The sequence below is a fragment of the Cryptomeria japonica genome, chromosome 6, assembly GCF_030272615.1.
Source record: "Cryptomeria japonica chromosome 6, Sugi_1.0, whole genome shotgun sequence".
NCBI classification, from domain to species: domain Eukaryota; kingdom Viridiplantae; phylum Streptophyta; class Pinopsida; order Cupressales; family Cupressaceae; genus Cryptomeria; species Cryptomeria japonica.
The window spans coordinates 553786475-553814389 of NC_081410.1; positions in this window are offsets into that span (position 1 = coordinate 553786475).

Here is a 27915-nt window from a genome sequence, read left to right on the forward strand (position 1 = left end):
TTTACATGCATTCTTAGTTCAATCATTCTATCTACATTCTTTACAAAAGAGGGTATCCTTGATGTCACAACCCTTGAAACTCATTTAGAATCCAATCTTGCATTGCGTGGGATTGCATCTTGTGGGTTTCAACCCCTCTTTTGAATGTAAAGTCTCTCCTAAGTGAAAACCATCAACCCTAGTGACTCTCCCTTCTCTCTCCTTGGAGTTGGGGAGGGGAGAACAACTAGGGTTTGATTTTTCCGCTTTACACAAAGAATCCAATATTTCATTCTAAGACAAAGCACATATCTATCAAGTATAACTTTTTAAAGGAGAAGGTGGAAGCAAATGAAGTTAGACTAATTTATGTGAACACTAAAGAGCAGATTGCAGATATCTTCACTAAACCTTTGCCTAAAGCATCATTTGAGTACTTCAGAGATAGATTGGGGGTTTCTGCCCCTCCGACAGAGACCTGAGTGATGCTGATTGGCATCAGTTCGGTATGCATTATCAGAGCTATTATTCATTTCAGATTGATGTGGTGGTGCCACTACTTAGGGGGAGTAGTCAGTTGTAAGAATTAGAGGATTTATGACTTTTCTTTGATGTTTATGTCAGATTTATGGCATTGATATCAAAGGGGGAGAGATATATGTGAAAAATAGAGCTTAACTGAAATTCAGTCAAAGGGGGAGTTTGGTTAAGAACTTCATTGCTATATCATTTTGTGGGAGATTGTTGGCTATCTTCCATTGGGAGAGACTTGTTTGACATTTCTTAGCACTTGGATGTATATCACATCTAGTGTTGTCATCAATATGAAAGGGGGAGATTGTTGGCATTTTGAGGAACTGATTACATGTTGCATTGATATTTTGTCATTGATAACAACATCGGTTGTTTTGGTTGTTTACCGGTTTGTGGTTGGTTCTGGTAGAGTGGTTGGTTTATGATATTGATCTGGTATGATCTGGTATGCTTTGGTTTGTGGAATTGGTTTGGATCTATCATTCATGCTATTTAGATGTGTATCATGATCAGTTGGTTCGAGATTTGATGACTTAGGAGCTATCATTTGTTCTAGTAAGCCTTTTGGTCACCAGTAAGGGTTTTAATGATGGAGCTTTGTTGAAGATCTTTTGATGCACATGATAAGTGGCATTGGTGCAACTTCTAGATTATTTTCAGGATGCTTATGGTTATCTTTTTTGTGTTCCAGTTCATCAGTGGTGTTGGATTTGGTTTATGGTGACCTATTTTGGGTCCGGTGTTATCTAGGTTATGGACTAGTTTATGTAACGTGTTGGAGGATGTTCTTGATACATTATCGACGGGATTCGATGATTGGTTTACATTGGTTTCGGCCTAAGCCAACTTGGTTGATCATTAGATTGCAGGTTTATGTTATGAACTTATTGTATTATCTTTTAGGTAGCCAACCTAACTGTTTAGGCCTCGGGTTGGTATAAATATGATGTAAGATCTCTTTGTAGATCATGGACATATGGGATTATGTTTATCTGTGTACAAATAATGTTGTAATCATATGTGGAAGGTTTGGTCAATCATAGGTGATCAAGTTGGGTTTGTAAGAGAGGTTTAAGGCCTCTGCTATTGAGCTTAACCGAAACTGTACTCAGGCATAGGAGATGCTATACTTGTAGTTCACTCTTCTTTCCAAATTGTAGTCTAATGTTTTTGTAGTCAGTGAGGCTCCTTTCTATGATGAGAAGTGCACTCTAGGATATTGGCCTTCCTTCATGTGCAGTGTAGGCCCCTTATATTGTAATCACATACTTACTGCGGAAGTATTATCTAACCATGGGTAGGCTTCCCACTGTGGTTTTTCCCTTTACCAGGTTTTCCACGTACAAATCTTGGTGTCATGTGTTATGGATGGATGGTAACTATTTTGTGATTTATGCTTATGTTTAATTGCTATATCTATTATTCTGGTATTTGGTTTATGTGTTCTGGTAATAAGGTTTTGAATTCTTAAAGTCCTATAGTCCAGTGACAACTGATTCACCCCCCCTCTCAGTTGTCCTCTGGTTATTTAAGCTGTCTAACACATTCATGATGATACTTTCCATTTCATTACTTCAGAGATACTAATAAAAGATATACATTTAACCATCTAATTATTCTTAATACATTTCTTTTACATTTCAAGTTGAAATAATATTACATTGCACATAACCACTAAGTCTCATAAGAACACATAATGTTTACATTAAAATTACATCTTGTCTTGAAGGCATACATAACAAATAATACAACTGACCATAAAAGATCGAAGATATACAAAGAATGATCCAAGATGACAAGTAGGATCCAACTGGAAATACAAGATGCTCTAATCCAAGAGAGCAACTAGAACACCTATGAAGACAAGTCCCACAAGAAGGAACAAACACACCCGATGAAAAGTGGCACTACCACCCGACCATGTGGCTCAAAAAGAACCACCACATCATGCTAGGAGATAAAAATAAGACCCACTAGCAACCTACAAGGTATGCACACATGGTCTAAACACAACATTGGGAATATCACATAAATCATATACTCACAAAACATGACTCCACAGTAAAACTCCAAGTGACATCAACAAGGCTACACACTAGTGACCATAAGGGAAGCGTGTCATCACATAGCTTGGAATGATTATCCTAGCAAGCCTCCGTAGGCCTCAACCCCCATATTAGGTTATCCTGGTAGCCTCTCTCAAACACCCGGCCCCATCCAAGTCTCATGTGGACCCAAACAATCCTTTCGTGAGGACACGGTTATTGGTTTGACATTTGAGGCCTTCCCACTACATCCCGCATCTGTACTAGCACTCAACTATGAGCATGGTACAATTATATTATTTAATGTTTTAGCTACCCAAACCCCTAATATATTATTAGGTTATCACTTACTTATCCAAATTTTGAGGGGTTATCCTGCTAACCTCTTTGGGCGCGACCCCCACTCGAAAGCCACTCTTCCTTATGACACTAAACAAAATTCCCAAAAGAACTCCAAAACAAGTTACACAAAGGAGTTCAAAACCACTGAGAAACACTTGGTCATACAAGACTTTGCATATAGGTTAAATCAACTGGTAAAACACAGTCTACTCATGAGACAAGACCAATGAAAATGACAATACTAAGATCCTAATTCCATTTAACACTAAAGACTTGCAATATAACTTACTATGAAGACAATAAAAAATGAAACAAACACCTTCGCTCAATATAGAATAAATAATTCATTTTACTCTCCTTCAATACACAATTGACCAAGTTTTTTAAGTTCCTAAATTTCCAAAATAAAACATTTATAAACAATCATTTCACAAATATAGTTAAAATATTCAATAGAGAATTACTATATGTTGGCATATGCACACTCCAATGAGACATTATAGCTGATTTAAGGTTTTGTCATTGATGGCAACCTTACAATCCTATGGCATCGGCAAGGCATTACACCGACAAGGCATTACACCAACACTAACAAGATCAGACTCTACACTAGCACTCAGACCACCGACACCGACAGAGAAAGGAAGCATATCGACAAAGAGGCCGACATGATTTTTGTTATATTGTATTTTGTTTATTATTGTAAAATCTTTGTAAGCCGACTTGGCATCATTGTAAAATGACTCTTATATAAGAGAGATCATTGTAGAACATTTGTAAGTAAGAAAGAAGATCATATTTAGGCGAAATAAGGTAGACCTATTATGCAAATTATAGGTTAAGGGTTTATGTAAGAAGCAGAGCAGAAACCGATACTGGATCTAACATTATAGATGCTATTCTGAAGCAATACAAGATACTAGATTTGTATAATCCATCATTGTAAGTCAGTGAGACTTCCCGTTGAGCAGTGAGCTCTAGGCAGTTGGCCTTCCTACATGTGCAGGCCCCTCTTGTAGCAGTAATATTCTCTTTTTGGCCAGTAAGTGAATGTTGTGGGTCACAAATCCCATCGAGGTTCTTCCCACACTGGGTTTCCTCATTAAATCATTGTGTTATGGTGTGTTTTTCATGTGGTTGCTTTTAATTCTATTTATTGCATTATTTCTTGCATACCAGTACACTGTTATAATATGTTCTACATGTTTTAAGTTAAGAAATTCAATTCACCGGTTAGATACTGATTCACCCCCCCTCTCAGTATCTATGGGAATCCTAACAATTGGTATCAGAGCCTGGTCCTCTATTTTTAGAAGCCTAACAGCTTGAGGAAGATCTTGACACCGGTAGATATGGAGAATTTGATGAAGCAACTCTTTCAGACTATGATGTAGAGAAACTGAAAAATATCAAACTAGAAGATGATCTAAAGGTAGCTCAGGATATCATTCAGGCACTTCAAGAAAATCTTACAATTTCAAGAAACAAGAGAAGAGAACTTTATGAAAAGATGCAAAATGAGAATGATGAAAAAGAATCACTTAATGATATGAAAAACAAGTTGAAACAAGAGAACATGACAACAAAGAATGAGATGCAGGATATGACTATGAGATTTTGTAAAGAAATTGAAGATAGAAAGAAGAATGAAGAAGATTTGACCAGAAGACTGAGTGATGTTGCAAATGAAAACACAAGACTTAGTTATGAAAATGATTTGTTCAAGACAAATTTGATGCACACTCAGAATGACTCCAATGAACTGATGAGGCAGAAAGAAGTCTTAGAAAGAGAACTAGATACTGCAAATCAACATAAAGAAAAATTCAAGAAAATCTTAGAGGAACTTGGTAACTTGTTGAAGAATCAAAAACCTAAAGGTGACACTTTTGGAATTGGCTTTGAAGTTGGTGAAAGCTCCGGTACTACAAACACACATGATCATAGCAAATCGGTAAGGCAACTTAATGCTTATAAATTCAATGGAAAATGATTTAACTGTAATAAGTATGGTCATAGAGAAAATGAATGTAGATCTAGAAATTATCAGAATATCAACACACCCACCGGTCAATGTTCAAAATGCAACAAAGTTGGTCACAACTCTGAAAATTGCAGAATGAATGTGAGATGTTATGTTTGTGGAAGATTTGGACACCTATATAATCAATGTAGAACACAAACTGGCATAGGTTATGGGAAAGCTATTCAGAAGAATAATGTGACTTGTTATGCATGTAACAAGATTGGACATATTGCAAAATTCTGTAGAAGTAAAGGATTACCGACAGACAACAAAAGTTCTAGCTTGAAAGGTAAAGAAAAGGTTGAAGAGGTTAAGCAAGAATTCTCAAAACAATTGATTAGAAAGTCAGACCTAAATATTGTTGGGAATAATCCTCCACCGGTAGAACCAATCAATGCTTCACCGGTAGGAAGCTCTTCATCAAATTGAAGAAAATTTTCTTGAGGGTTTGGAAATCATGAGACATATGCTATAATTCCCTCGGTAAATGGTGAGAAGTTGGAAATTACTTCTATACCGGCAGACAATGTTAAGTGACTACTTAACCGACATGCATTAAATGTGGTAGATGGAAAAATAAACATTATAAATTTGTGGTTTTGGCTCCATTTCACTTCACCGAGATTTCAAACATTCGAAGAGCACGAAATTTGCAGAGCTAAGGGATTTCGAGCAAAGAGGAAAAGCACTTCAGAAATCAATCCATCCAAAAGGCAAAAAAAGGTATTTATCATGGCATCCTCCTCTGCACTTGAATTCATAGAAAACCCTATAGTAGTCAAGGTTATAAAATGCCCTAGGCCCGTATTTCAACTAGTTCCCGAGGTAGCTAAGAAAGATGACAATGTAGGTGCTTTTTCCCAAATTCCAAAGGGAGTTGTTTTCGCAAAAGATCCCTAAATATATATTCATTGCAACATAGAGGAAATAGGAGATGAAGAAATCAAAAGCATGTATAAGATTGTTATATGTCACAATTTCGGTAATGTAAAACAAGAACATAAAATTATTAAAACCCTAGGATTCACTGAAATCCTCTGCATTCCTGAATTTCCCAAGGAGGTGATTAGGATAGTTTTAAGCAGGGTACATGGTTCATTCTTTTGGCTTGATTCAGTACAAAAAATAACAAAGGAAGCTATGAAAGCAGTAATAGGGTTACCTTCCACCGGTAACAGACCAAACAAAACCAAAAAGGTCTCCAATGACCTAGTAATGAACTTAACTGGTGCAACATCAGACAAAAGGTCTCTAAGAGTTAATGATGTGAGATTTGCTAGCATGATTTTAGGGTACAAAGCAACTCATGCAAACAGACTTAACTCAGTTTCTAGTTTATGCATTAAAAGTACTTATGACATGGTTAAAGACAATGTGAAAATTGATGTATGTGAATGGTTAAAAGATGAGTTGATTGATAACTTAGGCAAAATCAAGAAGGATAAGAAAGGAACTTTCAGATTTGGAAATCTACTTGTATGCTTAATGCTACACATAACTAAATAGGTTCCCGATATTGGCCATAAGAATCTTGGATTTGATATACCGGTAGGAAAATAGTTGACATACCTATTCAATAACATGGGTGAGAACAAAGAAAAGAACATTCATGACTATTTTCAAGCACTAAAGGTCAGGATGAACAAAAGAATCAGACTATCACAGAAAATTGTCAACAAATACAAAGATGATATATGTTTTGTAATAAAAAAGGATGAGATCTGGATTGAAGTAGTCATCCCAAGAATAATCTGGGTAACAGAGATGGGTTATGAGACTGATGATCATATAATTGAAACTTATGCTAAAGAACTTTTGGAAGCACCAAATGAACCAAAGGAAGAAGTATTTGGTAGTGCTGAAACCATAGAAAAACAAATTCAATCTAAGAAGAGAGTGAAAAAGGTTGAAGCAATTGTGAGAAGAGGTTCTAGATAGGCTAAGGCTGTTAAAGAAGATGTGTTAAAACAAACCGGTATCACTGATGATGAGTTAGGAACTCTACAGCTTGAGACTCACCTATCACCGGTAGCTACTTCTTCAGAAAGTGACATGTCTGCAACTTTCAAAAGAGTTGTAAGGAAAAGGGATCCTTCACCGGCATCCACGCCTTCGCCTAGAAGGACTAGACAAAAACAATAGGTAGTAAGGTCACCCGTTAGAAAGACAACACCAAAGAAGAAGAAGACTAAACAAAACTTGGCCCCTCTTGACAAATTGCTATATGAAATCACAGAGGAAGGGAAACTCAAAAACATAGGAAAGGTCTATGATACACTGTCAGTAGATGACAAGGAACAAGTTGAAAATAGTGTTATTTTACACATGGACATCTATAAGAAATTCTTAATGGAAGTAATAGATGATCTACCAAATGAATTGTTCAAAAGACTAGAAGCAAGAAGACAAGCTATTGTAGAGCTTGATAAGAAAATCAAAATTGAAAAGTTACTTGTTGTTTACCCAGTAAACTCACCTAAGGAGATAGATGACTTAATTGTAGAAGCCAACCGGTCCATATTCTCTACTGCACACTAGCATATTGCATTAATGGTTGGAAGAGTGAATGAAGTAACAGAGTAAACAAAAAATGCATGGGACATATTTCTTGTTGAGAAAGAAAAATAGGAAGAATATAGGAACCCCAAACCAATAAAGGTATACCAAAAGGAGAGAGACAAAGGAAAAGGAAAGGTTGGTGGACCTCCGAGTATCAAAGTCAAAGATAACTTATCCCCACCGCCTCAAATTGCATCATCGGTAAAAAATACTAAAGATCAACCGACAGATGAGAGTATGGACACAGAAGATACAAATCCTAATCCTGAGGTACTGTACACAGTTGATGTTGATACACAAAAGGTCAACATTGTGATAGATAAAGAAACAATCAGCAAAACAGATATGGCTAGTGAGCCACCGACAACTGACAACATTAACAATACAATAGGGCAATAGGTAGAAACTCAGACTGAGACTAAAACAGAGCAACAAATAGAGAGACAAGCAGAGAAATAGGCTCTGGAATAGGAACAGGTTCACATGGAAACAGTGCCACCAACAACAGGAGAAGATCAAAAATAATTGCTTAAAGAAATGGAAACACGGACTGACCTACCAGAGGTCATTGCAAGCTTGGTTACTTCCTCCACTGACGGAATTCAGAATGTTGGTTCCTCTTCAATAGGTTACAAATCAATAAATGTAACTGAAGTACTTTTGGACTCCATAAAAAAGATAACAGATTGTAGTTCACAGGCTTATAAAGCTATAGATGACACAATCCTAATTTTGAAGGTAATAGCTCCTAACTATAACATAGACAATAAGGATTCTTTAAAACAACTTGATACTTTGTGTAAATACATCACTGAGAACATAGTGACTATTGAGCAAATAAAGGAAGAGACATTGAAGAATAAGGTAGAAATTGGAAAGAAAAAATTCTTTGAAGATCAAATAAAGAAGTGTACTAGGGAATTCGGCACACTTCTACCAGAACTATATAACTTCTTAAAGGAATTTAAAACTCTGTATAAAGATACTTTCAAGACAAACTTTTTGACAGTAGACATAGATAAGAAAATGAGCAAGGTACATGATGAAATCAATAAACTTGCAGACAATTTTGTTAACTCACCTGATACTTTATCAATTTTTGAGCAAAGGATAACCAGTTTTGAGGAATAATTACTTAAGTTAGAAAGAGAAAAGGAGAGAATAGTAAATAAGGCAAAGCATTTGAGACTAAGACTGAGTCCAAGATTGGACTATCTAGCATCATTACGGAAGGAAATATTTGAGGCACTAGTATAGGGATAGAGAACACCGATAGAGCATATGCAACACCTCTCCGGTACAGTTAAAAGAATAGAGACAACAATAAAGGACAACAAGAAGTTTATGGAAAGTATAAACTTGATTTTGGCAAATCTTTTTTAAATTGTAACTACCTAGTTACAAGGTTGAGTGAGACTACAACTCTACTAACATCTTGGCAACCTTTGTCATTGATACCAAAGGGGGAGTAGTAGTATGAGAAAATAACTGGCAGAAGACTTATCTGCTCAGGGGGAGCTCTTATATTTTTGGTAACATATTTTTGGAAACATTTTTTGGATTATAGTTTTGGATACACTTTTGAATTTTCTCATGAGTGTTGCCATCAATGCCAAAGGGGGAGATTGTTGGCATATGCACACTCCAATGAGACATTGTAGGTGATTGAAGGTTTTGTCATTGATGGCAACCTTACAATCCTATGGCACCGACAAGGCATCACACCAGCACTAACAAGATCAGACTCTACACTGACACTTAGACCACCGGCATCGGCAGAGAAAGGAAGCATACCGACACAAAGGCCGACATGATTTTTGTTATATTGTATTTTGTTTATTATTGTAAAATCTTTGTAAGCTGACTTGGCATCATTGTAAAATGACTCTTATATAAGAGAGATCATTGTAGAACATTTGTAAGTAAGAAAGAAGATCATATTTAGGCGAAATAAGGTAGACCTATTATGAGAATTATTGGTTAAGGGTTTATGTAAGGAGCATAGCAGAAACTGGTACTGGATCTGGCATTATAGATGCTATTCTAAAGCAGTACAAGATATTGGATTTGTATAATCCATCATTGTAAGTCAGTGAGACTTCCCGTTGAGCAGTGAGCTCTAGGCAGTTGGCCTTCCTGCATGTGCAGGCCCCTCTTGAAGCAGTAATATTCTCTTATTGGCCAGTAAGTGAATATTGTGGGTCACAAATCCCACAAAGGTTTTTCCCACATCGGGTTTCCTCGTTAAATCATTGTGTTATGGTGTGTTTTTCATGTGGTTGCTTTTAATTATATTTATTGCATTATTTCTTGCATATTGGTACACTGTTATAATATGTTCTACATGTTTTAAGTTAAGAAATTCAATTCACCAGTTAGATACTAATTCACCCCCCCCTCTCAGTATTTGTGGGAATCCTAACACTATATCCATTTAAATTTTGAAAAACATCTTAATCACATTTGAAGCATAAACACCCATATATATATATATATATGTTGGCATAACTGATAAAGATAATGATGAGGAGATTATTGGCATATGGAGATGTTGATGAGATGATAAGATGATTGATAAAGTTATTGTTGGCATAACTTGTAAAGTTGATGGAGATTGTTGGCTAGAAGATGATGATATAGTTGTAAGTTGTTTGATGAATTCATTTGTGTTGTCATTGATGGCAACCATGTTTGTTGAGTCATCTAAGTCATCTAGACCTATCGGCATAGCCTAAGCAATAGTGGAACCGGTTCACAACAAGGTAAACAAGATTAGTGCGATGATCAAGATACCGATACAGACGATTGGAGCAGAGTTAGATGTTGCGGTTTGGAACATATATTTATGACATTGGCATGAGTCTGTGATTGCAACCACATCAGCAAATTCAATGTATTGAGCGAGTTATGATTGACTGTCATGAACTTTGTGAAGAAGAATGTATACTGATAATAGATCTTTAATGGGTAATGATTTAAGGTTTGGTGGTGGATCTTATCATGTTCATAACTTAGTGATGATGTGTTAGAATCCATGTGTAATGATAATATTGCATTTAAGCATGTACAAGGGTCAAATTTCTTGGGAAACAACAAAGTGCTTAGTAGAACGTGACAAGGGTTTGATTGCTTATCAAATCGATGTGCAGTGATATGTGGTGATCATTCAACAGTAGAAATTGTCTTGAAATTTGTTGTAATGATTTGTAATGATCTGTGATGATACATAAATGTAAACTCATTGTATTTTGAATGTAGTTAGGGTTATGTAGCCGACTTGACTAAAAAATGCATTTAGGGCTAGTTGGAGAAGAGATTACGTGTCGGTAGTTTGAGAAGAAGATATTGTCGAACCAGATTGAAGTGTCTGCATGTGTGTAGAAGAGTTGAGTTGAAGAGGATCTGTACTAACAAGCAAGAAAGTGCTATGATCAGATCATTTGCCCTATTGTTCCCTAATAGTTACAACAGTTTAAAATCCCTTAACCAGGTAGATCCTAACAACTCTTACATTGTAAATCCCTTCACTGAGTGGCTCACTAATTTGAGTTTAAAATCCTCTAACAAGGGTAATCCTAACAAGGTTGAGACAAATCCCTTAACCGGGTGACTCCTAACAGGGTCTTCTCTTAACCAGGCATATTGTAAAACTCCTAACCAGGCTAGGCCTTTAACCGGGCGCATTCCGAAAGAGTGCAAATATTTTGTGGGTGCTAATTCCCACCATGGTTTTTCCTATTCGGGTTTCCATGTGAAAAATCTCCGTGCTCATATGGTGGTTGCATTGTTGTTGTGTGCATTTGATATCTTTACATTGTTTGCATAATGATGAACACTTGAGTGAGTGGTTTGGTAAATCAGTTTAGCACAATGGTTGAGTAGTTACTGGTACAACTTTTCAAAGTATTGCATAATTGTTTAACTACTGATTCACCCCCTCTCAGTAGTAAATGGATCCTCATAATAACAATATATATAAATATAATAATATTAAAAAAACACAAATTATAAATCTAATATTCTCTTTTTTTTTTCAAATTGAAATTGCTATTCTCATTTTCTAGAAAAATATTTTCCATCATATAAAAATGTATATATATACACTGTTGGACACAATGGATCACTGAGAGGGGGCTAAATCAATGATTTAAACAATTTTTACTTAATCAGGGTCATACCGGTTCAATATGAAATAAACAAAATGCATGTAGGTTACCAAAGCAATGCAAACAAGGTGTGTAGAAGAAATATCTAAAAGATTATTATAATACACACATTAAGATGCAACATACAACACCAGATGTACGAGGAAAACCCAATGTGGGAAAAACTTCAGTGAGAATAGCTGCTAGAGATCTTCTGCTCCAATCCAACCTCACAATGAAAAGATTTGATTACAAATATTAGGGCACTGACCCAAGGAGCACCAACTCAAAAGAGAACCAACCCCTAGACAATTTATAGGCTACAACCTAAAGGAGCTACAACCCCTGCACTAAGCACCTACTCAATGTAAACAATATGAAAAACTGAGATATACAAATGATATCCTTGCTGCAAATGAACTTTTGCAACCTCTCAAAGCTTTGCACTATCGGTTTCTATCTTACCGGTTTGTATCAACTCAACACACACTGCAACTTAGCCTTCCTGCTAGTTCTAACTCTCCTTAATCTTCTCTTCCTTTGTTCTACTAAATTCAAATCACACTTGGCCACTTTCTATCAGGTACTGCTTCTTTCAGTTTGTCACCTCTACATTCTATGCTCACTCTGCCGGTTTGTTCCTTACACCAGTTTACCCTGCTTCTCCTTACCGGTACAATATTCACTCACAAACACTTCAAGTGTTTATCTCTTCAACTTTCATACATCAATTTCACTCTTTTCTTCACCCTTTAGCAAAAACACTATCTCTCTTAGGTCGCCATATTTAAACTGAAGCTTTCCTGCCAAAAACCAATTCAAATAAAGGGTGACTAGGGTTTCCTTCTCCTGACCAAATCTGCATCCAATCTGACCCGATCCACCTTGGATCACACACCTGCATTGGAGGAATAAGCCATCATGCATTTTTGATCTGTCCAAAGTATGTTTTCCAAAAATACAAACCCAACCATGATTTCCAGCCTTGAAATGTGTTGACTCATTTATGATCCAGTTGTTTCCTTCTCAAGGTCCTCTTGCAATCTGATTTCCTTGCTTCGATCTCGGTGCCAACAACTCCCTAATCTTTCTCTGTCATTCATTCTTCCTCGAGCCGCATCAATCTGTCATTGACCCAAGATTTTTGGCTATTTCATTTAATGTCGACTAACTGCTTCAACAACCATGTTGAACAAAATTTCCATAGAGCCCCTCCCTGATCAAGCTCTGGTTAACTTAGTTGACCATAGTTGACCATATTAGTAAATGCTATAATTCAATAGGATGGGCTATGTTAGACGGATAGATTAGTGGGAAAAATAATTGAATCAGGTTATGGAATAATTTTACCTTGCGGTGCACATTTTGACGTGTTATGGATTTAGATCCTATATGATCCACTGATTTCATAATTTTGATATGACGTATGTTAGCTATCTTAGAATTTTTAGTACTTCATTATGATATTAGAAAACATGGATGCATGCCATATTAATGATTGAGTTTCATGAGGATTATGATGATGTCTTTTGAGTAAATTTCTTTATGTGGATTTTATTAGATAAATGATAAATTGATCGTTATGATTGAAATTGTATGCAAATTGTTTGAATTGTATTCTTTTCATATGTTGATGTTAAAAGTGATTATTTGGAGTTACTAATGTACAAAGCGAGATGTGTAGGAAAATTATTCCATGTGACCATGGAAACTATTCGGAGAATCAAGCCTAGACCTATGTGCATTTGTGAAGCCAAGGGTTGTCTATTTGGAGAGACAACACCTCATTTGTAAATGTGTTCTAATTTGTAAATGTTATGCCTGGACGTGTGTTTAATTTATAAAATCCAAAAAAAAGGGACATTGCCATGTGTATTTTAGTGATGTGTAATTCTTTTGCAGTGTCACTTGACATATGTGTTGTAAAGTGAGTTGGCAATGACATGTCCCTTTGGAGGAATTTGTTTTACCGATGTATTTTTCAATTATCCTAGTATGGTCCCAAGAAAATCTTGGATAGAGAGCCATTAGAAAGGTCAACTCAGGGTTGACCCATAGGTAAACTTTGGGTGAGTTTCTAGAGGGTTAAACAAACTCCTAGGGTCAAGTTAGGGGCATTTTTAGTGGGCCATATGATGTACCTATGGATGAAGGCCAAATTTAGCCATGTGTCCACTCCCTAGGGACACAGTTGTGTTTTCCAAGTTGGCCGAATTTCAACTTTTGAGGAGCCTACCTAGGTTAGACAACCCTCCTCATGAGTGGCATTGCTCTTCCCCATTCTTTTTACCTTTTTTAGGAGCCTTGGCTAGAGAGTTTGTAAGGTATTGGGAAGACCAACCTATGAACATCCTTCACCCTTCCCAAGAGGGTTGGAAAGAGTGAGGAGTGTCTTCTTAGGGAATAGTTTGGGAGGGATAATTTTGATCACCCAATCTCCATTTTTGGAGACTTAGGTTCTTGAGTAGTTTTTGTAAGCTTTTGGAAGATTTTTGGCTAAGTCTTGAGGGGAAAAGATAGTGGATTTGGGTAGCTCTTCTACAAGATTCATCATCCTTTTGGCAGATTTAAGGTTGGTTGTTTTTCTAGCTCATGTATGTTGTTGTATTTTTGAAAAGATTGCTTGTTATAGTTGTTTTCATTGTTGACATCTTAGTGTGTTAGGAAGATGTTGAGTTCTTCCCTATGTGTTTCTTTCTTTTGTTATTGTGATTTTTGAGTTTTTTTTTGGGAGTTTTCAAGGCCAAACTCACCCTTGGGAGGGTAGAGTGGCCTTGGGGTGAAGGGTTGTTTGATAGCCTATGAGTGTAGAGGCTCTCTTTGGAAGAGAGTGATTTACAAGGGGTTATGGGACCCTTGCTGCATAGTGTTTTGTTTATGCAATGGGGGTCATAAGGGGAGTTTGTTGGCTTGTATGCCTTGGGGGACATAAGGAATTGTTGGGACAAGTTTGGAACTTGTGGCTACTCTTCTTGGAAGTCTAGCAAAGGCAATATTTTATTCTACTTGCAAATTTCTCCTCTAGGTATTTGGTCCACCTTCACCCCACAAATTATAGTCACTAAGTGACTTTGTTCATCCTTGGGTTGGGAGTGTTGTGTTGTGTTGTGTTTTCTTCTTTCTTATGTGTTTATGCTTGAGTGTAACCCATTTAGCCTTAGTTCTCCTAGCTCGGGAGTGACTTCTTGTAAGCCTAGGTTGGGAGGTGAGCCTCCATGGTCACAACCTACAACTTTTCTTTGCAGGTTTGCTTGGGAAGAGATTGGAAAGGAAGCTTGAAAAGATCCTATTTCTTATTGTATTTAGTTGCAGAAAAGAAAAATAATTTATTTGATAAGCCCTCATTTAGTAGAAATGAGAGGCTTGACTTAGTTATTTCTTATTTTTAGTAAAAGAAACCATGGTGTTTTAAATTTAACTATTGGATTGTTTTACCATGTAATAAAGATGTATTTTATTTGAGTAAATCCTTGCAAAGAAAAGAATAAAATTTGAGTTATTCTTTATTGTTATTTACTTCTTGAAACAGATTAGAAATGGAGTTTATTTCTGTCTTATTTAGCTAATAGAAAGGAAATGAAAATAGTTAAAAGTTAGTAGTGTAGTTATGCAGAAAGAAATGAAATGAATTTAAATGTTGTAGTGTAGTTATTAGTAAAGAAAGGAAATATTGTTTTTGTTTATAGTTTAAACATAAAATAAATAAATAGACATTTTGAGTTAATATTAATCTGCTTTACATCTTGTTGTTTATTGTTTAAATGGATTTTAGAAAAAGACAATTGCAATAGTAAATAAAATCTTTACTATTATCTTTTTAATCTGAAAATACATTTATAGCAGAAAGTAAACAAATCTAGATCTGGTTATTTTAAATGAAAAGTTAACTATGTGTTTTTGATAGAAAACAAGATTATTTTATTTTGTTTATTTAAAAATATCCTATTCTTAGCTATGAAAATGCAATTTAATCATATATATATATATATATATATAATGTAAAGTTTATGCATGATGTTTTAATTTTACATCTAAAACTGCTGTATCTTCTAAAGAAAAATAAGTATATCTATATGCTACCTTTATGTTAAAATATGCATATTCAGAAGAAAAAAGAAAAAATGCATAAACTGGAAATAAAAAGAAATGTTTATTACCTTAGCATTCTGATTATACCATATTTTAACCTGGAAATAGTCCGCTATCAAAATTTATGTATATACTAATATATATATTCACACACACACACACACACACACACACACACACACACACACACACACACACATATATTACATGCATATCGATAAAAACATTTTAAGCATTGCCCAAATAAATAAATATATATATAAACAAAATAAAAAATAAACATTAATTACTATTCTTTGCTTGAGTACCACACAGGGGGCGACGTGCGTGCCGACACACACACAATGCAGGTCGTGACCTCACTGTGTGGGCCGAGGCACACACAGTGCGACCATCACCCCACTATGTGTGTCATGGCACTTGCGGTGCGGGCAACACACACAGTGAGGACATGACCCCATTGTGTTGGTCAAGGCACACACAGTGTGGGTGGCACACACAGTGGCATCGCCACTCCACCGCACTCATTCGTCAGCCTTCCTCCATAACGTTGCATCCTTCGGCCATGACCGCCTTCAGCCTTCGCTGTCATCTTTCACCTACACCCACACACAAAATATATGTGTTAATGAAGCCCTAATCCAAATTCGGGTTAGGGTAGAATTAAAATGAAAAGAAAATAAGATGTGTTAAGTGATGCTCAGTAAAACCTTAACCCTATTTCGGATTAGGGCAAAATAAAATAAAATTATAAAGGGGGGGGGGGGAACCTTTTCAAATTTGAAATAGGTAACCCCATTTGTTATTTTAGCTATTGTTAGAAAATTATTTTTACAATTTTTATTGGGTTAATATTTTAAAAATGAAACCTATATTATATATAAATGTATTTATGTGTATATATATATACATTTATATGCCAATGATCTTATATATATATATATATATATATATATATATATATATATATATATATATATATATATATATATATATATATATATATATATATATATATAAGTTAAATTTCGTTTGTAAATTTTAATATTGGAGTCTATTAAAGGTAAATTGTTAAATTTTAACCTATAAGGCCCGTGTTGGCCGAATATTAAATAGTTGATATTTAATATCTAAGGAGAATTAAATTTGACTTAATCGTGGAATGAATTTATTAGGCAAATATTTTTTCAATTTGGTTAACTTAATTAGTCTAATTCAAAAGCTTTATTTTCATTAGCTCTATTAATTAATGTTAATACACTAAGCTTGGAATAATATTGATTTAATGGATTCAAGGTTTATTTAAGTTATAAAAATACATTTTGGAAATTCAAATGGTATGCATTAGTTGGAATAATTTAATGAAGGTCATCGAATGATTATTATTGATTTAATGAGAGGGTATTGTAGTGGAATAATATACTTTTCTAAAATAAGTTAATGGACTTGATCTTGCAAACTTATTTAACCCTAGTGGAACCTTTTATTAAATAATTTAATTATTATAATAACGTTTGGCACTTTAATTTCATTTGCTCAATTTTTAATATTAATACATTGAAATCGTGTTAATATTGAATTGATAGATTTAAGAATTAATTAAGTTATAAATGAAGAGATTATAATATCAATGATTGGGGAAACTTGATATTTGATAAATAATTATTGATTCAAGAAATTGTATTAATGTCAATTTAGTAGAATTTGGGCCATTTAAATATTATAAAATGTAACTAAAATTGACGGGACATTTGAGCGAATTTATTTAATATCAAAAAGGATATTGTCCTTATAAAATTAATTTGTTCTGTTTGATAATATGAGTTATCATAATGGTTACGTAAGTAAAATCTAATCCTGTCACTTAGGAGTTAAAATTGAAACATAAGACTTCTAGTTGAATTTTAATTCATCGCTCACTTTAGAAACCCATTTAAATTTCAATTAAGAATTTCGTTTGGGACAACTTGTTAAGTTTTCACTTCTTATTAAATGTAGGTCGCAAGTAATTAAGTGTTTTAAAAAAAAAATTGTTGTGTTTTATGCCCAAAATTTGGGCATGACCAATTCACCAACCTTTGTATGCTTGCCACCTCATCTCCACCAGGCATCACATTGGCATACACTTATATTATCAACATAGGGTTAGTTTAAACTTGAATATTTGACAAATCCTCATACCAACACAAACCCTTACTGGTAAAACCTTCTACTGCTGCTATCGGCAGCATACACTACATTGGTAGCTCAACTTTACCTTCGGTGGTTTGTGATTTCTTTGTCACTCTGCCTCTTCATCATAGACATTAACACAAACAAATAGCCAACCTAAAAACTGGTTACAACTTTCCATGCCAACACACAACTTCATATCACCTCTTACTGGTGATGTCACTGATAGTCTCAATACCTGCTTGTCTTCCACGCCTTCATACTGGTTTTGTCTTCCACCATACCAGTTGACAAGCCTCCATGTTAATCTTCCTTATTCTAGATCAATATTCTTCATACCAGGTTCACATACATCTATCGGTAGCCTACAATACTGGTTGACATCAATGACAACTCAATGCCAACAATCTCCCCCTTTGGCATTGATGTCAACATTATCTGTTCCGGTTTCTCTCCCCCTTTAACAACAATGACAAAGGGAACCTTAGTCTGGCACCAATAATCTCTCCCTTGGCTACACCTGGTTAGGACACAATCTCCCCTTGTGTCCATGCTTCATGATTCAAGAGTCATAAGATAGTAATAATGGTTGACTCCCCCTGAATCATACATCCTCCTACACATTTAAGTGTTGCCAAAGGGTGGGACAACTCCCATCTTTTGTCTCAAACACTCAAATGGGTCCAAAGGAAGTGGCTTGGTAAATATGTCAGCAATCTACTCACTAGTTGGAACATATTCAATAATGACCTCCTTGTCTGCTAACTTCTCCCTCAAGAAGTGATACTTGCTTGCAATGTATTTTGTTCTTGAGTGCATTACCGGATTCTTGGAGATGTTGATTGCACTTGAGTTATCACACCGAATTGGAATAGGATCCAGTATCTCCACCTGTATGTCCTTCAATGTCTGCTTCATCCATAGCACTTGTGAGTAACATGTAGCAACAACTATATATTTGGCCTCAACAGTTGATAATGACATTGAGTCTTGCTTCTTACTATGCCATGATACTAACTGGTCTCCTAAGTAGAAAGCACCCCCACTTGTACTTTTCCGATCATCGATACTTCCTGCCCAATCTGCATCAGTATAAGCCTGCAAAGAGAAGTCTCCTTTCTTTGGATACCACAGGCCATAACTGACAGTTCCTTGCAGATACCTGAAGATTCTTCTGACTATATTTAGGTGAGACTGTTTAGGAGCATCTTGGAATCTTGCTACCGTGCAAATAGCTTGTACAATATCTAGTCTAGATGCTTTTAAATATAACCCACTACTAATCATAGACCTATACGATGTTTGCTCAACTTCTGGTGACTCATCTAGTTTTCTCAAATTACAACCGGTAACCATGGGAGTACTTACCGGTTCAATATCCCCCATTTGAAATTTCTTCAACATGTCTTTCACATACTTGGTTTGGGAAATGAAAATTCCTTTCTCCTGTTGTGAGATCTGCAAACCAAGAAAATAGGACAACTCACCCAGCATGGACATCTCAAATTCCATCTTCATCTGATCTACAAATTCTTTGCACATGATGTCCTTGTCTCTACCAAAGATAATATCATCCACATATACAACCATTATAATCATGTGATCTCCATTTACCTTGACATACAAGTTACTGTCTACATTCTGTTTGTGGAAACCTTGCTCCTTCAAGTATTTATCCAACTGGGAATACCATGCTCTAGGAGCCTCCTTCAAACCATACAAGGCTTTCTTCAACCAGCATACAAAACTCTCATCATCATGTAAAAGATAACCCTCTGGTTGTTCCATATATACCTCTTCTTCAAGGTCACCATTCAAAAAGACAAATTTGACATCCATTTGGTAGACCTTGTAATCTTTATAGGAAGAGAAAGCTAAAAGCATTCTTATTTCCTCTAACCTAGCAATTGGTGCAAAAGTTTCTTCAAAGTCAATACCTTCCACTTGAGCATACCCTTTGCAAACTAACCTTGCTTTATGCCAGATTATCTTGCCTTCTTCATTCATCTTATTCTAGTAGACCCACTTGGTACCTATGGCATTCTTGTTTGCCAGTCTAGGAACAAGTTCCCATGTTTGATTCTTCTCAATTTGTGTCAACTCTTCATCCATGGCATCTACCCATTTCTCAATTTTGCTAGCTTCATCAAAAGTTTTGGGTTCAAGTTCTGTGATGAGGCAGAAATTTACCTGCTCATCATTTCGAGCTAGTCTTCTTCTAGTTTGCACACCTTCATTTTTATCTCCTATGATTTGTTCTTCCAGATGGTTCTTCTGCACATACAGGTTGGATTTCTTTCTTGGTGCTTCCTCTACTGATCCTTTTTTAGATTGATCCTCATGCTCATCATTTGAAACATCAATATAGGGCGTCAATGTAGATTCTTTCTTATGTAGGTCTTCATCTATTCTCACATATATACTATCAGCCATTTTTCTCAAATTCTTGTTGTAGCATTTGTAGGCTTTGCTCTTGGTTGAGTAACCCAAGAAGATTCCTTCATCACTTCTGGAATCAAAACTCCCTAATCCATCTACATCTCTCTTGATGAAGCACTTACTTCCAAACACTCTAAAATGCTTGAGTGATGGTTTCCAGTTGTACCATAACTCATAGGGAGTCATTCTACTGTTCACTCTAAGTTGTACCTAGTTGAATGTATAGACAATAGTATAAATTGATTCCTTCTAGTATGTATCTGGTATGCTAGCCTCATTTAACATTGTTCTATCCATTTACTTTACTGTCCTATTCTTTCTTTCTGCCACACCATTCTGCTATGGTGTTCTTGTTGTTGAGTACTATCTTTGAATTCCATGTTTCTCATAGTAGTCAATAAACTCATTTGAAGAATATTCTCCACCCCAGTCTGATCTTAAACACTTTAACCGATGTCCACTGTCATTTTCAACCATACTTTTAAAAATCTTGAATCTTTCAAATGCTTGTGATTTTTCATGCAAAAATATCACCCAAGTCATCCTTGAGTAGTCATCAATGAACAACATGAAGTATCTCTCACCGGTCAGAGCCCTTGTCCTTGATGGCCCACACAAATTTGTATACACTAATTCTAGAGGTCTTGAGGTATTGTACTCTTTTATTTTGCAACTTACTTTTATTTTCTTGCCTCTAATACATTCATCACAAATACTTGTTGGTTTTATTATTTGTGGAATGTTTCTTACATATCGGTTCTTGCTTATCTTCACCAGATTATCAAAATTCACATGATCTAATCTTCGGTGCCATAACCAAATTTCATCAACTTGTCCCATCATGCATTAGGACTCATAGCATTCCTCCAGATTGTAAACATTACCATTTGTTCTCTTTCCTTCTGCCACAACCTAATCGGTACTCTGCTTCTTATCTGACAACTGGTAGAGTCAAATGTGAACTTGTACCCTTTGTCACACATCTAACTTACACTCAGCATATAATGCTTTAGTCCTTCCATGCAGTACACATCATGAGCCTTAAGCTTGCCATCAATATTCAATGTACCGTGACCTTTAATCTTGATGGAGGAGTTGTCACCAAAATGGATAGAACCACCATTCCAATCATCAAGCTTGATAAATTTTTTCTTTTCTCCAGTCATGTGATTTGAGAAACCACTATCAACTACCCATAAATTCTTCCTTTCAGTGTGTAGGGTAATCTACACAATCAAGCTTGACACTGTCTTGTTCTTCTCCTTCTCTATCCAAACCTATTTCTCTCCTTTCTTCTCCTCTTCTGTCATCTTGTGTTCCGATTTAGTCTCTATCTTATGATCTCGTACAATTTTCTTTTACCCACTAGTTCTTAGCTTACAATGCCTTGCTATGTGACCAAAATTTTGACACTTATAACTTTTTATATTAGTATTGAAAGATGTATCAAGGCATTCTTGTAGGACATCTGTACACTTTTCCTACTCTCATAACTCTTATGAGCAAACTCATTGCAATTGTAGAAAGTGAAATTTATACCTTGTAATGCATAAAATGAGTTTCTACTCTAAAAAATGGGGTTTACATTCATTTTCCTACAGTCTACCATTCTATGACCAAACTTATTACACTGGTGACAATAACCATGAAAGTTTGGAACATACCAGTTAGATTGTCTCGGTCTTGCAAATGACTGCCTCACCAAGGGTCTTCCTTTCATGCTGCTAACTTTGATGAATCCTTCATGATCATCTCTTGCATTTCTCATTGGATCTGCATGTCGGTGCATTGAGTATGGTCTCTGGTTCATTGATTATGTATACCGGTTTGTGTGACAATTCTTAACAACATCTGCATATGTCTTCTTACCGATATCTTTGCTTACCATGAATGTCTTCTTCTCTTCACTTTCATTTGAAGAAGTAAACAACATCTCCTTATTGCATGTGTATTTTCTATTTGAACTTTGACCCTCTTCAAATCCTAAGACACCAGTATCCTTAGATTGCTTTTATTTTCTCAACATCTTGTCTAAAGCTTTGGTGCTGCCTTCATATTTGCATCTCACTTTCATTTCTTCCTTGCTTTTCTCTAATTCCTTCCGGAGATTGACAATTTCTTCTTCTAGGTTTTGATGCTCCTTCTCCTTTTTACTCAAACTGGTGCTAGTAACTTCACAAATCCTCTTGGCTTCTTCCAATTAAAGTTTTAGATCTTCATTTGTTTTCTTGAACTCTTCAAGAGATTTCTCCAATGTCTCTTGTTCTTCAACTGTAACCTTTTTCACCTTGTTCAGATCTCTTCTTGTTTTCTTTAGCTCTTCCAAGGCACTGATGAGCTCTTCTTCAAGATCTACTTCTCCTTCTTTCTCTTCCTCTTCTCCTTCTTTAGGTACTGAAACCTCTTGGACCATGAAAAGGGTTGTATTGACATCATCTTTAATGCAACCATCATCTGAGACACTCTCCTCATCTGTGGTATCATTTTTATGTGTGTAAAGACTGTTCTGCTTCCAATTGCCTCTTCTACCATACTAGTAGACATTTTTCTTCCTGTCCTTACCATATGATCTGCTACCACTTGATTGATCATCTTCATTCTTATCACCATAGGGACATTTGGCAACAAAATGTCCAATCTTTCCATAGTTGAAACATTTCAGGGGCAATTTGCCTTTGTATTTGCCTAAACCCATCTTGAGTCTTCTGACAAATTTTTCCATGATATCATCAGAGTCTTCACTGGTTTCATCATGAGAAGACTCTTCTTTTCCTTTTATTGATGTTTTGAAAGAATCTTCTTTGTTCACAACCTCAGTATGAACAGTCCTCATTTCATAAGCAGTTAGGGAACCATACAACTCATCCATTGTAAAGACTTTTGTAATGGCCTGCCAGGAAACTCCGAAGGGTTTAAGCTAAAACACTCAATGGAGTGTAAATATATATATTTTATATAATAATAATAATAAGAGTGTTGATAATAAGACACAACATCAAGATACATTGGAGTTATCTAACGCTTAGATAACACAGTGGAAGACTAAACATACCTAAGGAGTTTCCCAACGAGATTACGTAACCTTACACCTAACCCAACTCGCGACATTTGATCCAATTAAGCTGGATTTCTTAATTACAAGTTAATACTTAAGATATGGATATATAATGTTTGATGAATTGACATTTTAGAATTTAGGAAGCGTTCATCTATTATGATTGGAGATGAGGCTAACATGAGGATATTTACTCGATGAATTTTAAATGTAGACAACTTAAGAATTCTCCCATTAAGGTTTAAATATGGTTAACTTGGCGAGCCATCCATTTTAGATACAATGCAACTAATATATCGAAGTTCATTCATTTAGGTTTAAAAGTAACCAACCAAATGAGATCATCCTTTATAGTTAAAATATGGCTAATAAGATGAAATTCATTCATTAGGGATTAAGATGTAAACAATAAAACGAGGTTCCTTCATTTGGGTTTGAACATAACCAACTAATAAGTCATAGTTCATTTATAGAGGATAAAATGTAAATAGTCTTATGAAGATCATCCATTAGGGTTAAGATATAGGTAACTTAATGAGTTCACTCATTTTAGTTAAAATAAAGTTAATATGAAGAAATACATTTGCTATGATTAAGATATAAACAACTAAACGAGTTCTCCCATTTTAGTTCAATTATAGCTATTATGATGAAGTTCATGTATTAAGGTTATAATGCAAATAACCTATTGAGTTCATCCAATTATACAACTAGTTTGGTGAGGATTATTTGTTTAGAATAAAACATAATTAACTAAATGAATTCATCCAATTTAGTGAAATATAGCTAACATGATGATGTTCATTTACTAAGATAAAAAGGTAAATACCCAAATGAGGTTCATCCATTAGATTTCAATTTAGAAATTATGACAATTAATCCAATATTTGTTATACATTTATTACGTTCAAATTACAAGCTTTATGACAAGTTAATTCAATAATTGTAACCTAGTGAGTTTCTTTCCATGCTTACTTCTTTTCCTTAACAAAATAAATTCCATAATCATATTTACAATCTTTTATGACCCTAATTACTACATTTTAATATGATGACTATATTTATGCATTCAAGAAATGACTTCATTAAATCTCCATTATACACTTACAAAATACAACCATACATGTTAGCTCTAAGTATGAAACATGAGGAACAAAAGCATCACATAACATAGATATGATCTCGGAGTTCACCCCTAAAGGGCTACATCTTCGGGTTTGCTCAACTGCAAGACCCCTCTGGCAATTAATTAAGTTAGGATTACATAAGTTTCATGTCTTTTACACCTCTACCTTAAAGGCAAACACAACCACTATACAACAACCACTTCGGCCAATAATTACATAAATTTAAACTTGCCATATTTCTATTTGTCTATATCTCAAAAATGAAGAAGGGCGTAACTACACCACTTATTTCACTAATGAGGATATCATTAATTTATCAATTTTCAAATAGATGCATTATTAATTTTCCGATAATTCAATAGCATATCATTTGAGTTTTCAGAATGCCCAATGATAAATATGATTTATTTCAAAATCTCCAATAAAGAAAGTTATTCTAATATAAGAAAGTCCTTCTATCTAGATTTATTTCCAAAAATCTATAATATAAGAAATTTTTTCTATCTAGATTTATTTAAAAAAATCTCTAATATAAGAAAATCTTTCTATCTAGATTTATTTTAAAAATCTCCAATAAAAGAAAGTTATTTCTACCTAGATTTTCTTCCACTAAAATATTAATCAATATATAGTTATTAGCCCCTCGATAATAAAATATAAACATTAAACCAACTTAATAAATATACGACTTTCAATTAGATATGATTATATATATATATATATATTATTCTCATTAATATATATAAATAACAAATCGGATAAGTTACAGATTTTCAAATCTAAGTATTAATTAATATAAAATTATTAACCTCATTAATAAAATATATATTAATAATATTCAATATATATATAAAATAAAATAAACTATTAAAATATTCAAAATAAATAAAGCACCAAAACTGTTTAATACCCAAAATAACTAAAAGAAAACTACAATAATCTTTTCATACACGGTCACAGACATTTTATTATTATTATTATTTTTTTTGCCAGAATGCTCAAAGAAATAAAATGGGGAAGATTTTCTCAATCATGATTTCTGAAGGATAAGTTACAGATTTTCAAATCTAAATATTAATTAATATAAAATTATTAACCTCATTAATAAAATATATATTAATAATATTCAATATATATAAAAGAAATAAAATAAACTATAAAAATATTGAAAATAAATAAAGCACCAGAACTATTTAATACCCAAAATAACTAAAAGAAAACTAAAATAATCTTTTCATACACAGTCACAAACATTTTATTATTATTATTATTATTATTTTTGCCAGAATGCTCAAAGAAATAAAATGGGGAAGATTTTCTCAACAAGATCATGATTTCTAAAATACCCAAAAGGATTTAATCCCTCTTATCTATTTTTCTAAAAACAATCTTGACCCCAAAACAATCAATATTCTCAAACTAAAAACTTAAATCTTAAGAGCACTCATAGGTATTTTAAAAAAAAAAACCAGCGTTTCCGTGGAGAACAACCAAAATACCATTTTTTTGATTTAGCCTAGAAATAAAAGGAGAAAACCGGGATCCTACCTCTTTAGCATTCTTGGTAAGATTCGAAGAAGAGCCCCCAATCCTGCAACTGTAGAAATCCATCCTTGCAAAAATCCCCATTCTCCATCCCAATATTTTTCTTTTCCAAAAATTTTACAACGATAACTCTCCCCCAAAAATATTTTCAAAACCTCGGTTAAATGAATCACACCTATGACCTAATTTCTAATTTCGAAATTCAAGCACTTTTAAAATTAAAAAGAAATAATAATTCTTTTCAACTATTAAATTAATTTAACTTGATTTTCAAATTAAAATGCTTCTCTCCTATTTAATTTTAATTTTAATTTCTCAATATTAATTAATCCAACATTTATATTTCGAACTCTTGACAAGGGTAAAATATTTTAATTAAATTAATTTCCAAAAATCAATCTTTCACACTATATCAAACTTTATAAATAAAAAATGATTTTCTTTAAATAATTAAAATTACCCTTTTTTTTTTCCCAAAATGCAAAAGAGATTAAATTAATTATATTTCAAATAACTTAAATTTTTTTTTTTCAAAACGCATAAACTAGATTAAATTCATTATTTTTAAAATTAACCATTAAATTAAATTCGCTACAACATAAATAAAGTGATATTTTTAATTAATGATTAATCACCTAAAAGAAACCTATTTATTTTTAATTTCTCAATTTCTAATGCGTAAATCAACACATTAAATTGAATTAAATACTTAGGATAAAATACTTCATTTACCACACGCAAGGTACGCAAACCAAGAAAGTCCACCAATCACAAGACACGCAACCCAAACGAAAAAGGAACACTATAGACCACACACGATGCTCACCTAATCGTGGCTTAGGCAAGACGAGAGTTTTATGACCACCTAATCTGAATTCTAAGGATGAAGGAGGTATACTCAACCCTGCGAATCCTGGTGGAGCTGAACCTCGCCCTAGGCGATATAGTACTTACAATCTCCTACAACCATGAGTCACGCAAGCATACACATATATACATATCCAATGAAGGTGTTAGCTCGAGATTTATAACATGAATTAGGGAATAATTACATTTACACAAGAATCGATGCAAAAGCACAATAATAGGCATGCACAATTATTTATATTATCTAATCTACAACATTACATTGCGGTAAATCAACCATTCAAGAATGCCACATAGGAAGTCAACTAAGGTCAAACGGGTTTTACAAGGCCGACTAGGGTAGGGGCAATACAACTTTCATAAATTTTGCTTCTTCTATTGCTGAAACCTTTGTATCATACTTAGGTGTGAGGGATCTAAGTACTTTCTTTACTACCACCTCATCTTTTATTTCTTCTCCAAGCCCTCTAATGGTGTTTGTTGTTTCATCAATCCTTTGGAGAAAGTCAGAAATCTTCTCTTCATCTCTCATCTTCAAACCCTCAAGATGTGCTCTCAATGTCCGTAACTTGGCTTCCTTGAATTTAGCATCGCCTTCAAATATTTTCTGCAACTTATCCCAAGTTGCTTTGGCAGACGAGCAATGCATGACCTTAACAAACTCATTATCAGATAACCCACTAAGAATAACATTTTTTGCCTTAGCATTGTTCTCATATTCCTTCTTAGTATCTGGATTAGTAGGATGATTATTAGGGATTATATACCCATTCACAACCTGACATCCATACAACACAACCTAGAGAGGACAAATAGGTTTCCATTCTTCTAATCTAAAAGGCATAGTTGACAGCATTAGACATAGGAGCTTTTGAGTAGGTTGATTCATTTCTTGCGATTGTGAACACTTAACAGGACCCAAGCTAGAGAATGCTTTCACAAAACAGGGTACCTAGGCTCTGATACCAATTGTTGGACACAATGGATCACT